At 43.7% G+C, this 14,054-nt stretch overlaps 1 pseudogene; it reads right to left on the minus strand.

The window, feature by feature from the left end:
- Positions 1-1,042: 1,042 nt before the first annotated feature.
- The window catches only part of LOC109322470, a 34,343-nt pseudogene continuing 21,331 nt past the window's right edge, over positions 1,043-14,054 (minus strand).

Raw genomic sequence — 14,054 nt, forward strand, 5'->3', positions numbered from 1 at the left:
ATTTATTATTTGTATTGTGCTTAAACGTGAGTCCTAGTCATAGACCAGGATCCCACTGTGCTGAGCACTGCTCAAATGCTGAGCAAAAAGACAGAATTCTTTTTTCCTGTAGATAACTTGGTTTTATTTTCCCTGTAGAAAATTGGTGTGGTTGCCAGAGGGACATTATGTGATTGCAAAAGTGGGAGAGGGAAGGAGGAAAGGTGATCTGATCAAATAAGCGAATAGAAAAAGCCGGTGTAACTGCTGGCTGATTTCTTTAATCTCTTTGTTGACAAGATGTTGTGTTATGCAATATGTGAGATTAAAAACTTCAGGGGGCTTTATATCAGATTTTGTTACAGCTCAAACTGTGCTTGCAAACCAGTGTGCACTGTTAAAATATTTCTTCCCCACAAATCTTCTGTAGAGCTCTTTGCAAGCTTTTTACATTTCCTGGGTACTTGTTCACATTTCCTGGCTGCAGTTGGTGGTGTAGTTTGGATAAAGCCACTCGGCTTATTGGAATGTCATGTGGCACTCCTTGGAGTTTTGATTAGGTTGGTTAATGCCATCTGATCAGGAAGGTAAGAAAAATACAATTGAAAGCAAAGGGGGCAGGGTGAGGCGGGCACAGGCAACTGAGAGTGAGGCCAGGGCCCTGTGGACATGCCGTGCAGTGGTTGGGAGCAGACGTGATGTATGATGCAGTGGAGATGGCCAGGAAGGCACACAGTGCAGTGGTGGAGGGGGGTGGGTGTGCAGTACAGTACAGGGTTTTATTCATGTCATGAGGCCCAAGGGGGCCACAGCTCATTCTTGTGCAGCCCATGTGACGTGTGGCCCCCGGTCACTTAGGCGCTGGACAGCCCTGTATTAGCGCATCCAAGCACTGTAAGGAGTTGCCAAATTTGATTTGCCTATGGTGCTTATGACCTATCTAGTGTTGTACGTAGTAGTCCATGCAATTTACTTACCATTAGTCTATTATCTATACTGACTTTACAGATACTAGCAACTACTGCACTAATATCTTACTTATTTATCCACAAGTTGAACAGTTTTACTGCAAAAGTTGCAGAAACACCTGCACAAAGAAAGGGAGGCTTACCATTAAGAGTTCGATACAGAAGGGAGCTTGCTTGTGATATTGCCCATTCTCCCCTGTCTGTAAAATCTGGACATCTGCCTGGCTATATCCATATAGCTTGTCACCTCCCAGTTTAGTTTTGATGATATTAACCATTCTTGGTCTCTGTTCCCAACATCCTTCATTAAACAAAAGAGATTGGGAAGAAAGAATATCTATCTGCTTTAGCCAGGTTCTCATTTTACAGGTTGTTAAGAATTGATGCATTCAGTATCCCATTGGGTGCAGATTACCTGTCGGCATGGCCAGTTTGTTCCACTCAGATTTGGAGAAACCTTTTTAGAACAGCAGTCATCTTTTCAGAAGATTGTTATAGAGCCTAAGAACTAACATCTTATTTAGTCAGTGTCTCCCGAGTCATACAAACTAGTCCTCTCCATGTCACTGACCACCCCAACACAAGGCACTTGTTCTATTGTATGATGAGAGACTTCCTTAACACCACTCTCTTCCTTGCAGAGCAGAGGGCTTCAAGAAGCCTCCTGAATCACAAGATTTTCTTGCTCTCTGGAATCCATCTCATCCCTGTTTGACTTCATCTTCAGGGCCTTTCTTCAGGTAAGAATGTCCACACCAAGGTAGACTAAGTTAGAGCAAAGTGATTTAAATAATCTGAGAGATACAAGGTTTCTTGTGGGTGACTTCTTTTATTGAAGCAGTTGCATGGTTAGGATAGACACTGGCAAGCCATTGGGTATCACTTCCTCAAGCCTATTTCAATACCCAAAAAGTTTGCCTGTGTCTAGATCAACCATGCATTTAGCCTAATAAAAAAATCAGCCGAAGCTAGGGGAGACCAAGCTGATACTTGCCCAGGGAGCAGGCATCAAAACAGGGGAGAGCCTTGTCATCCCATGAGATGCTGACTCCCCACTGGGTTTGGGGCTGTGCAACCAAGGACACAGGTGCCAGGGAAAGGGTGGAGAGGGGTTGGTAAGCAAGGCTAGTAGGCTTGCTGGGGCTGGAAAAAGCAGTTGAGCCCTTAAAGGGTTAATGACCAGGCTATTAGTTGTGTCTGACTGAGATGCTGGGGTGCAATCCAAACTGAGAAGGCTCGAGCCACAGAGTCAGAGACCTGCAATGGGAAACTCCTGTCTCCAGGTGGATGTGCTGGAAGGGGGAGACGGTCCCAAGAGGGAGTAGGCTGAGAGAAAACAAACCAGCATGGATGTGTGAGGGGACACTTAATTATCAGTGTTTGCAGTAAGTGCATTTCTAGAAGGAAACTGCATAAGAGAACAATTTGCCAATAAAGCAAAGAAATGGAGCTTAGTGCCTGCAGCAGCTGTTCAGATCCTGTTTTGCTGTGTTCCCAGGAACGATTAAAGGAGGCCATTTTCCCTGGAGCAGCAGAAGCCTCACCTCCACCATCTAGTGGTGGATCATAGTTAGAGCTGTGTTGCTATTTACTGTTATGGGAAGGGGATTGTGACCATAAGAAAATCAATTGGGTTATGCAGGGGTGTAACATTCTGTGTTTCTACCCACCCAGGTGTCACACATCTGGGTTTCTTTCAAACCTCACTGTTGGGCCCTGACCCCTGGACTGCATGGCCAGACTACTGGGAGTGCCCCCCCCCCTCATAATCTCCCTCCCAGTGCCCCCAGTATAGCATGGCCCCCCCTCACTGGGAAGAGGCCAGCGTAGCCCTGGCCCTGGCCTGCAGCAGTATCCTGCCCTGCCCTGAGCTTACTGGGGGCATGTGCCCCCCATGCCTTCTGGGGTGCACATAACAGCACAAGCTGTGCCCCCCAAATAAGCCACTCATGGCTCAGTCCACGCTGCCAGCTGAGCAATGCCTGCCCTTCCCCCCACCTCACCCCTGCTGCACCTGCTGGAAGCCCCCACTAAGCCCGAAGCTTAGTGGGGCTAAGCCCCATTAGCCCCCTCTTCTGCTGCCTATGCAGAAGACATTCTGTTTTGAAATGTTTTCATCTGACCCATCATGCAATGAGGGTTCAGAGTTCACCCAACTGGCCATTTTTGAAGTGATCTGCAGTCATGCACTTGTGTTTGGTCACAGCTATAGACTGCTTTCTGTGGCCAGATTGGGTGAAAATTTCATAGATTTCATAGACATTAGGGCTCAAAGGGACTTCGGAAGATCAATGCGTCCAGCCTCCTGCCCCAGGGGCAGGAAGTCAGCTGGGGTCAAAGGATCTGAGCAAGATAAACATCCAAATGTCTCTTAAAGGAGTCCAGAGATTAAATTAAGCAAAAGGAAGAAAATAAAATATTTTCAGTTTCATTCCCAACTACATTATTCCTGGCATATGTATTATTTTTTCTTAGAACTATGGCCTGCATAAGCACAATGTTATAAAAGAACTAGAGGGACCCCCTTTTCTAGCACTCCAGTGAAACCCCCTGAAATAGATATTCTTTCTTTAAATGTCTTTTTATTGAAAATATTTTAAAACAAATGCAGACATCAGAACTAAAAAACAACTAACAAAAATGCCACTTCCTAGCTTTTTTCATGTTGTTTACATTCTTGCTTCTTAAATTCAAATCCATATCCTTTTCCATGGCTTGGATTGCTGTGGTACCTAATTCTAAAATTGTCTCAGATGCCCATAAATATAATAAAGTGAAAGATCCAATAATAACTCCACTTTAGGAACATTTTAACCTCAAATTAGTAACACAAAAAGAAGACCTGTTAGCTAGTTCTCACCCTCATAACCTTATGCAACAGGCACTAGCAATTTATCAAGAAAAATGGTCACTTGGCAAAGTTTATCAAGAAGTGGCCTGAGCAAATTCTACATTAATAGTAATACAAAGATATTTGTAAAGATATAATGTAGTTATTTTGTCTCTAAATATTTGAACTGAATGTGAGTTACATGATGGGATGTAAGAGCCACCATCATGTTGGCAATACAATAAGAGCTATAGATAATATCCAGTCTTACAGACACTCTGTGCATCAGTGAATAGATTTTAAATTAGTTAATTTACTATTAAGCTTAGAACGCTTTACAATTGGAAAGTGACTAAAACTATCGCATAATTACTTCAGAATCTGGGAAACAGTATTAGACTATTTCAATAGCGCAAGGTTTGTAGGTTCCAGGCTTATCTTTGGGAATATGAAAGGGAAAAACAAACAAAAACATGATATTGTTAAGTATGGCACCATTATGAAAAAGAGAACCCACTGTAATTCCAAGATGTGTATTCCCTAAGTAAGTTTCCTAGCCCTGTAGATGCCACTATACATGCTAATCCACACTTCTTCCTCTTGTACATGGATTAAAAGATTGGTGTGACTCTAAGGAGCCTCTGGGTTATTTATAACCACTTAGTTCATCAAATTCAAATTCCAGTAAACGAGACAAGCTCTTGCCTTTCTCACAGATGAGCTTGTGTGTCCAGGGGGCCCAAAATAGGGAGAGGAATGGGTGGTAGTTACTACTCAATCATGTGAGGGGGTGTTGACTAGCTGTGGAGCTGTAGCAATTAAATCATAGAGGTCATAACAGCTGCAGGGAAATCCCATAATTTTAGGAGCGTTCTTGGAGCTGGAAACTGTTTAGACTCCCTAGACAGCTCCCTGGGATAATACCAGGGTTTCTCTTTAGATGCCTGGCCACAATCTTCCTCCCATGTGAATGATTGAAAGTGTGGGGCAGAACTGGATGTTGGCATGTCAGCAAAAAATTATGGAGGTGCAGGGGGGAGCATGAGGCAAACACAAGGTTCCACTGGCTCATGGCAGCACCAAGTTTATCCTGCCCACCCACGTCAACTACTTGAAAGCTAGGCCTCTACTTATCTATTTGAGTTCTCAGAAGTTCACAGAACACATAGTTGGCCATACTGATGAAATCAAAGATAGGGCATTTCAAGCACCAGAAAATCCTTTCTTTGTAAGTGGCTAAGTAAATCCTCTAGAACTGGCAGAAAGCTGTGTTTCTACAAGAGGGGAGCTCAGTGATTCCAGGTACTTACTGGTGCTACCAACATCACTTATGAACTGCTGCCCTTCCAAGTCTTCAAAGCAAGGATTTTGGGATGCAAAGTCTGCCTGAGAAAGCCTGCCCCCAACACACTCCTTTATATTGACATTTTGGCCTGATGCAGGGACCCTCTTGGTGGAACAATGACACTCTGCCAGCACCTCAGTTCAGCCATGAGCTATATATCTCCATGCATCTCCTGTCCCAATTCCCCCCCTGCCAGCTGCAATTTACCCTGACAGAGGAGGATTTGGTTACTTTTTTGATCTACAAACATCTCCTGTGCAATTCCCTAATATCTTTACTAGTGAAACCCTTGGGCCAGGGGATCGAGGCAGCTGTGATCCCTGGGGCTTGGGGATGCAGAAAACCTCTAAGCCCTGGGCCCAGGGGTTTCACACACCCCTGAGCCCTGGGGATCTGTGTTCACACTGGGCACAGTACATCCCTGCAGCTGGGAGACTTTCTTACATATGCAAATTAAAGCTTGATAACAACCAGCTATAAAGCTAGTACATGTTTTCAGTGCATGAAACCACTAAGCCCTGGGGTAACCAGCATCTAGCTCATTCAGGATTTTACAACACCTTAAATTATACCTAGCAATTATTTAAAAGTTAGTGTAGGTGTAAATAATTGTTCAAGGCCATGTTCATTCTTGGCCTAATACTAAGAAGGAAATAAAATGACATTAGGGAGAAAGTCAGGCCATAATTTGCAAAGTGTATTTGGGTTCCTCTACATGCAAGAGAATATGTATGTTCAAGTCATTATTGCTGAAGAAACTGAACAGATATTCATGTTAGATTCAGAGCTTGATTCAGCCGAACCCCTGTATGCTGAATGTTCATCTCTAGCTATATTTTGTGCTGGCAAAAGATATATAAAGCATGGTATTGTTGATTAAATAAAATACAAAATTTCAGTGGCTGTCATGTGATATGTACAAGAGATGCAGCTCAATAAGCATTTCATGTGACAAGTCAAAATGCAGATTAATTCAGAACCAACAAGATGGGAAATATGAGGAGGATGTGGCTAAACCAGAAATGTTTCCAAGGATTCATAAAAAACTTCATTACCATCTTAGTGAAGTCATCAGCACAGGCCATTGGAATCTGCTCAGCAGTCAGAGGGCTGTTCAGTGTGAAGGTCTCCGGTAATCCTCTTTCCTTCCTCACAGCAGCCACTGCATCCCTTAAAGCAAAGAACACAGAGCTTCCCAAGAATACACCAGCCTCACCAATGCCCTGAGATAGAGAGAGATGAGTTAGATACAGCCGATAAAAGCCCAGATCTCTAGCTGTCATATATTAGTATAGCTCTGCTGAAGCCAGTTGAACTATGCTAATTAACACTAGCCCAAAATCTGACCCAAATCTTTAAGATGACCAATGTATCTGTTCAGACCTCTCAGTAGGTCCAGGCCAGGGAGGAACTGAAGACTAGGATTTGGCCCATAGGAGAATCTTTATTATTATTTTTGTTATTGTTATTATTTCTTCCAGCTGATCATAAGCAAAGGTTCATTCTGGGACTGCAAGGGTAACACTAACATAATGAAACAACTCAGGACTTACAGTATAAACACAGCTTCACTATGTACAAAATAACTACAAATGGATCGCCTGTTATATGAGTGAAAAGTGTTAGGATCTCTGGGATCAGTTATACACTGCTAAGTCTCTAAGAAGTGGGAGTTTTCCTTCCTCAAGAATCTTTTCCATGGACATCCAACATAGACTTCCTTCTGGAAATTTCCACTCCTTGGGTGTCTATATATGTGATCCAGGGTGGTGGTAGGAGTTTAATTAGAGCAGTTCCCAGACAACCGCCCCAAATAAGACAGTGCAGTATCACGCATATTAAGTGTCCTGCATTTCAAAATGGCTGTGGGGGTGCTTTAATTAAAGCTTATTCAATGAGTTTTAGCTAAAGTGCCCCTGTGGCCATTTTGAAATGCAGGATGCTTAATACATGTGACGGTGAGGCATGCTGGAGCATTCTAGTTAAAACATTCCAGCAGACTCAATTAATTGATTAATAGTAGAACGTGTAAGTAGAAAATGTTGGAGCACATGTACGGGCACCCCTCTAGTGTAGTTACTTTAGACATTAGGCCAGGTAGTGGGAATTTCTCTCATCAGTCAGAGGCCTGTACCCCACTACAGTTCCAGTTACTTCTACTCTGAGGGCAGAACTGGTGCAGGAGCCTTGTGTTGAATCTGCACAGGTGTGAATACATCCTTGAAATAGGAATGACAGGAAAAACTTTCTCTGTAGTTAACCTAATGGGCACAGTGGATTCAGTTCCTACAGCGAGCTGTCACAAGCCTCTTATATGACACCTGGCAAATATCCGCCTGCCTCAGTTCTTCACCTCTTTACTGCGAATATCAATTCTCCCTCTCTCTCCCTTTTGTCAGTTTGTCTGTTTAGCCTTAAGCTCTTCAGGGCAAGCTCCTTCTAAGAAGGAAATAAAATGACATTAGGGAGTCATTCTACCCTTCAGGACAAGCTACTTCTAGTACTCACACACTTGCATGCACATACCACCTCCCCCCCGCCAATATTCAGCTAACTGTAAATGATCCTTTTTCTTATTGACAGTGCATGCCCATAGGTCCTTCCACTTGTAGAGGTATGACTGGAGAGTGATGTTTCCCATTTTAAGGAAAAGGGATTTCTCTGAATGTCAATATAGCACTGCAAGTGGAACAAACTCTTGGAAATGTGCTCACCAGACAGGCATAAGTAACTATAAGTGGCTATAACGATCTTGCAGTAGAGCTCTATACAACCCATTACATGGCTCACTTACCTTGGAAAAGTAGATGGCAAGTGGGTTTTTTGTGGTTGGCAGCAAGTAAACATTGAACAGCTCAGGGATGTCACAGACAGCAGGAATTATATATGTATCAGGGCCCAGAGTGTACTGCTCTCCTTCTGGGGAAAATTGTATTTCTTCCATTGTATAGAGTCTTACCCCCTGAATGAAGCCACCTTCAATCTGAAAAGAATGGAAAAATGGAAAAGTAGTCTCATGCATTTAATATTATAAAAACATGTAGGAAATTGAACATTTAGGGCACTGACAGAAGTGATATTTGTCATGCAATTGACCCCTTGAACATGCTCTATAGCCATTTCCTGACAAAAGTGCACAGCTGCAAAGTCCCTGATTGTGTGAGAAATTAATCTTCATTTAATGAGGGTTCATATAAAGGAGCTCCAAAGCAGAGCACCTTCATAATTTCTGTTTGTCCCTGAGTGCAAGCAAGGCTGGGCTGGTGGTGGGAGGCTCCAATCCACTTCCCCTTAGAGCAGGCTGGGAAAACCCCAGACTGGAGCTCCCTCCCCTCCCCCATCTCCCTTCCCATCCTGCAGACACCATTGAAGTTGGGGGCGTGGGGCACGGCTAAGGGAGGGAGGCTGCAGACACGCAGCCTCTCTCATCTGGACTGCCTGCGAAGTGGAGCTCGATCCCCCCTCTCTCCCCACCTCCCAAACAGTGAGTATCTGTTGGGTGGGGAGGTGGGGGGTGCTGTAAGTCATGGTACTTTCTGTGAAAGCACCACGTGTTACAGTGAGGAGCTTCACATTTGTCAGTTTAGATCCACACATTAACTGATGCCCTCCCCTCTGTGGTAACTGGCCCAAAAGCAATTGTTAAACCAAAGCAGGACTAGTGGGGGACTAAGGTGGCCTCCTTTTATTCACACAAAGAATTGTATACGGTCACAGTCTTCTCTGTTTCGTATCAGGGTTAATCAAGAATAACATTACTGAAGTTATCAGAATTATTTCAGATCTATAGTGGTGCAACTAAGACCAGAAACTGCCTCACCGATGTCAGCAGCTTTCCTCACAGGACTGCAAAGAGGAATACTATCCCTCAAATCTATAGTGTTTTTGATTTAACACATCTAGAGAAAGGAAGTGTGGGTGGAAGATAAATCTTTTTCTAGAGAAATGGTCACATGCTCTTAATTCATAGGTTGGAAGCAAACTTGAAACAGGCTTAATTAAAATCTGTGGCAGGGACTTGTAACTTGTGGAAATGACCAGGCCTAAGTCAGTGGTTGCATCTGTGGTTCAAGTGGTTCAAGTGAAGAGAAATTTGGAGATTTGGAGTTAGTGGGCTGAAGAAAGTTATTTGAACTAACTAAACAATTCTTGGGAGTGAATAACAAGTGTAACTTATTTATAAAGGGGACATAAGGAAGATACGGGGGAAAAACTATTTCCTTTAAATCTGCAAATAAAACAGCACATCTTGTTCACGCTACTTTTCTGTTTACACAGTACTTTTTCCATTTATACCAAACAGCATATACCACTGCTCTGCTTTTGTTATCACTAAATTTGGTCTCATGTACAAATTTTTGAATCTGTAACACAAAGTCACAAAGTTGAACTTTAAAGATGAGGGCTATTGAGGTCTAGTGTTTTTGTAACACTTGAATTCTGAAAAGAATGGCATCAACTTTCAGAACTGGAGGATAAAACTGAATGCAAATTAAAGAACATCTATCTTTCTATTGCTATATAGATATGTACCCAGTTTTATCTATATCTATACATGCATACAGAATGCATATGCAGATATAAACACACACACATATACTTTCATCAGTTGGTGGATTTCAAACTATGACATGGGTAATAAGCATTTGATTAGCTTCTCAATGGAAAATCCTTCTAAGTGAAGATAGGAGCTGTCACTAATATTCAGAGTAAAAAGCAAATATAAAAGTATTCAAACATACCTGTCTTATATCTACAGCTGGATTTATGCTGAAATAAGCATCCATGACAATGTCTGTTCTGATATTCTGTTCAGTCAATATAAACTGTCATGAGTACATATTCTACAAACAATAACAAAAAAATCAAAGTTACATATCAGCAGCTGCAATTTTTCCAAACGCGTGATTCATTCTTACTTATGGGTCCATTTCATAAACCCTGATTTAATCAGAGAATTTTATGCCTAGAACATATGCTTGCCTGCTTTTCCTAGTGATTTCAAGCTGTGGGGATAAAGGGTGATACATACTTCTTGCTTCAAAGTTTCCTCTCAGCCAGAGAGTCCTATAATACTTGACTCAGCAGAAGAAGAAGAGGAAGGGATCTGAATGTATATGTAAACACTGATCTCAAAAAACTCCAGTTAATGGTAAGTAACTCTGTTTTCTCCTTTGACTTTGTAGCTGCTCCTGGCCTGAGGCCCCTCTTCATCACTCCATTTTCTATAGTAATGCTTTGTGCTGCTTCAAGAGCCTATGAACTAGGGCAGGGATGTCAAATTCATTGGGCCTTGTGGGCTGGATGAGTTGTACAAGGCTGGTCCATGGGCCAGAGGAATTGTTCATGACCAGCCTCATGGGCTGGATTGTGCCCACAGACCTCCCCCTCCCCACGATGGATTCAGCGGATGCAGTGCTTGCTCTCACCAGTCTGGGACCTGGCAGGAAGGGGCCCAGCAACCCAGACTTTAGATGGCTCCTGCCATGGGAACAAACTGCAATGCTGGGCTTCTTCCCATGGTGCTACTGGGGCTCCAATGCCATGGCTGTTGCCAGCATGGCTGGTAAACACCCAGGCAAAAGCAGCAGTGCCGGAGCCCCAGCAGCACTGAAGGAAGAGGCTCGGCACCCTGGCTGCTTAGCTGCCATTGCAGGAACAAATCAAGGTGCTGCTGGGGCTCCAGCACCGTGGCTCTCACCCAGCCACTTAGCAGAAGTTCTCCCATCAAGGACATGGGCCGGATGACCCAACTGTGTGGGCTGGATCTGGCCAAAGGCCCACATGTTTAACACCTCTGGACTAGGGATTTAAGTAACAAGAATTTTATTCCATAGTAAATTTACTGCATAATAAGGGGTGGATGAACAATCAGCTCTCCCAAACTGGATGCCAGCAACGAGGTGCCATTACAGTGCCAACTTATTAAGAAGCTCGTCTGCTACTCTGGGATGAAACTGACTTCAGGAGCAGGCACGTTCTGGGTATACTGTGGTAACTTAAACAGTCTATAGTTTCTACTCACTTTGAGGGGCAACCTTACCTTGCTGTGGACTGACCTACACTGAAGTAAAATTGTATGTCATGTTTTGCTCCACTTTTACTACAGAGCAAAGCTAAAATTACTCTGGAGTAAAAGCACTGTTTGTCTGCATCAATAACTACTTTCAAAGCCATAGTACAAGCTGGTTCTATTATTAACTGTTCTTATCTATTGCTGCTCTATTGCACTTCTCAGCCTTCATATCTCTGCTTAACAGCAGATTTTCTTCTAATAAGAAGTTAAACAAATGAGACTAAGGAAGACAGAGCCATTTAGCTTTGCTTGATAGTTTCCAGAGAACATTTAACAAATACCCTTCCTCCCTCTGCAGCAAAGAAAACATGAGGAAGAAAATTATCATGAGCGAAACACTGGTGGGAGACTAACCCATCTGTATTTATGGGTACAGAAGAACATTTGCTATTTACCTGGTGGTCTCCTGTCAGACAGTCAGTCTCAACTTCAGAACAAGCAACTCCAAAAATAAAATATGGAAAAGCATGGTCTTCCCTTTTTTCCCAGTTCATATTTGTAACGTAGCCTCTGGTGGAAACAATACTATCTTTGGATTAAATAACATTCTTCACTCAATCTGTATCACTTCTTCCCTCCCAAAATGGAGAGCAGATTGCCATGTAAATGACATAGCAGCAGATTAACAATATGCAGAAGTTGTCTGCTTTCACAGCATCTCCCTAGGTGAAAACCCTGAATGCAGCATTGCTGTTGCTTTTCTGTTGATCCTGGAGATGTAGGGGACAGAAGAGGAGCTTGTGTTGGGGGAGATTTGTGGATGCCATGGAGCACAGCTCTTTGTAGGCTCCTTGTGCCCAATCATGGCAGACGTGGGAGGCTGGGAAAAAGTACAGGGACCAAACATCTAATGAGGTGTGGAAGGCACAGTGGGAGCCAACCAACATGGTATGATGAGGCGACTCCCCTCCTTTTCAGTAGAAAACAAAAAGAGCACTGGAGTCTGTAGTCTCCCCAGCAGGTAGCCACTTCACTGGGCTCTCTGTTGCATTGGCCCTTAACATAGGAGGAAAGAGAGACAGGAAAAGGATTGAAGAGGGTAAATAGGGAGAATTTGATCCTTGCTCGGCCATAACCAGGGCCCATATCTGTGATCCAGAAGGCCTCTATAGCATTTCTTGCTTGAAAAAGCCAGTAGCCAAGAGACTGATACTTTGCTGGAAAGCTTCCATAATCTGCAATGGACATATTTATTCTCACACAAATCCACATTTCTAAGAAGAAAATACACTTTTTAATGCTAAAACAATAAAAAGAAAAAGAAAGAGCCCTAAATTAAAGCCTTGCATTTCCTTCTGCTGCTTTGAGGAATGGCACAGCAGAGTTAGTTCAAAGGCGTTGCCTACAGCTTACTGCACAAAGCCTGGTTTAAACCGAATCACTGTGCCAGTGTAAATAAGTTAGTTTTAGTTCAGCATAATTACAAATGTGTAGGGCTTCTAATACACACCAGGCTTAACTGACCTACTGATGGTCACAAAAGGAGTCAGTCCAAGAGAGCTCAGAAACTGCTTACTTTCATTTCTCTGCTTCCCCAACTAGATCACACACCAACTTTATTGCATTTAGCAAAGACATTCTTGCTTTTCTGTACAACTGAATAGGAAATATTCATGTGTTCGGATACCAAAATAACGACTGTGGCTGCTTGCAGATATTTAAAAAAAGGCACTATAAACTCAGTGCATTCCTGCATCGAGCCCCATGCATATCCAGAAAAGGCAGCACCTTAATTGGACTCAACTTACCTGACATCTGTAAAGATCAGGTGCTTTAAGTAGGGCTTTTTGGCACTTTTATCTAATAGCTGATTAATCGGCTTTAGCTAAAAGTGCCAAAAATCCCCACTGAAATGCCCACTCTATACAGCAGAGTCAGGTTGAAGTAACATGCTGCTTCTTCTGGTCAAGCGTGTTTTTGGGGTTTTTTTAAATGTCTGCAAGCAGCCTGTGATTTCATCACTGTGATTAACTAATGCATGAAAATGAGGTGAAATCATCATGACAGACCAGCGGTTATGGTCTATTTCAAACAGAAATAAGGTGAAGAAATCCCTTCAGAAGTGCATGCAGGGAAGGGCTCTTTAGCTTGTAAGCCCTGTATGGTAGGGATGACCTCTTTTTCTATGTGTGTGCAATACCCAGCATGACAGGGGACTTTAGGCACTACAAAATAAATATTTCTGCTACTAATTATTGGTAATACTTTGGAGGTCTGAACTAGTGTAAAGAACCAACTGCCTTTCAGTTTAAGAGGCAAGTGGGATTTTAGAAGCTTTTGTGCTCAGTACTGCCACATTGGGCAAATACTTGAGAACTTGCCAAGGCAAAAAAAGCCAGTGCAGTTAACCTGGCATGGGAAGACACAAGAGAAAGGACTACAAGTTAATCCCCTTGTCAAAGACTCCCAGTAATATGCTGGGAAACGCTGCCAGAAGGGAGAAAGTTCATTGCACATGGAGTAATGGGAACCAAGAAGGCAGGTGTATCTTGGCCCAGCCCCCCAGAGAGCCCCGCGACCGGAGCCGCGTGAACAGGCTGCGCAAACAGGCACTTGAGTTAGCGCGGAGTTCTCACGGGGGAGGGTGCGGGAGGGCACGAGACCCTGCCTGCGACCCCCCCCAGCCATAGCCAGCCCCAGCCGTAGCCAGCCTACCAGAGGCATGACATGGATGGGCACGCGCTGCACCCCGAGGGTCCCCTCGGGCTCTGTGGCCCCTCCATTGGGCACCTCAGAGACGGCCACCCAGACGGAGCCCATGGTTCCGGGCTCCATGCAGACAGAGCCCCTGGCTCTTGGCTGCGGGGGCTGCCTGTCCCTTCTTCAGGCTCTGGGGCCCAGGAGCATGGCCACCTC

The sequence above is a fragment of the Crocodylus porosus genome, unplaced genomic scaffold, assembly GCF_001723895.1.
Source record: "Crocodylus porosus isolate Cpor-Errol unplaced genomic scaffold, CroPor_comp1, whole genome shotgun sequence".
Lineage (NCBI taxonomy): Eukaryota > Metazoa > Chordata > Crocodylia > Crocodylidae > Crocodylus > Crocodylus porosus.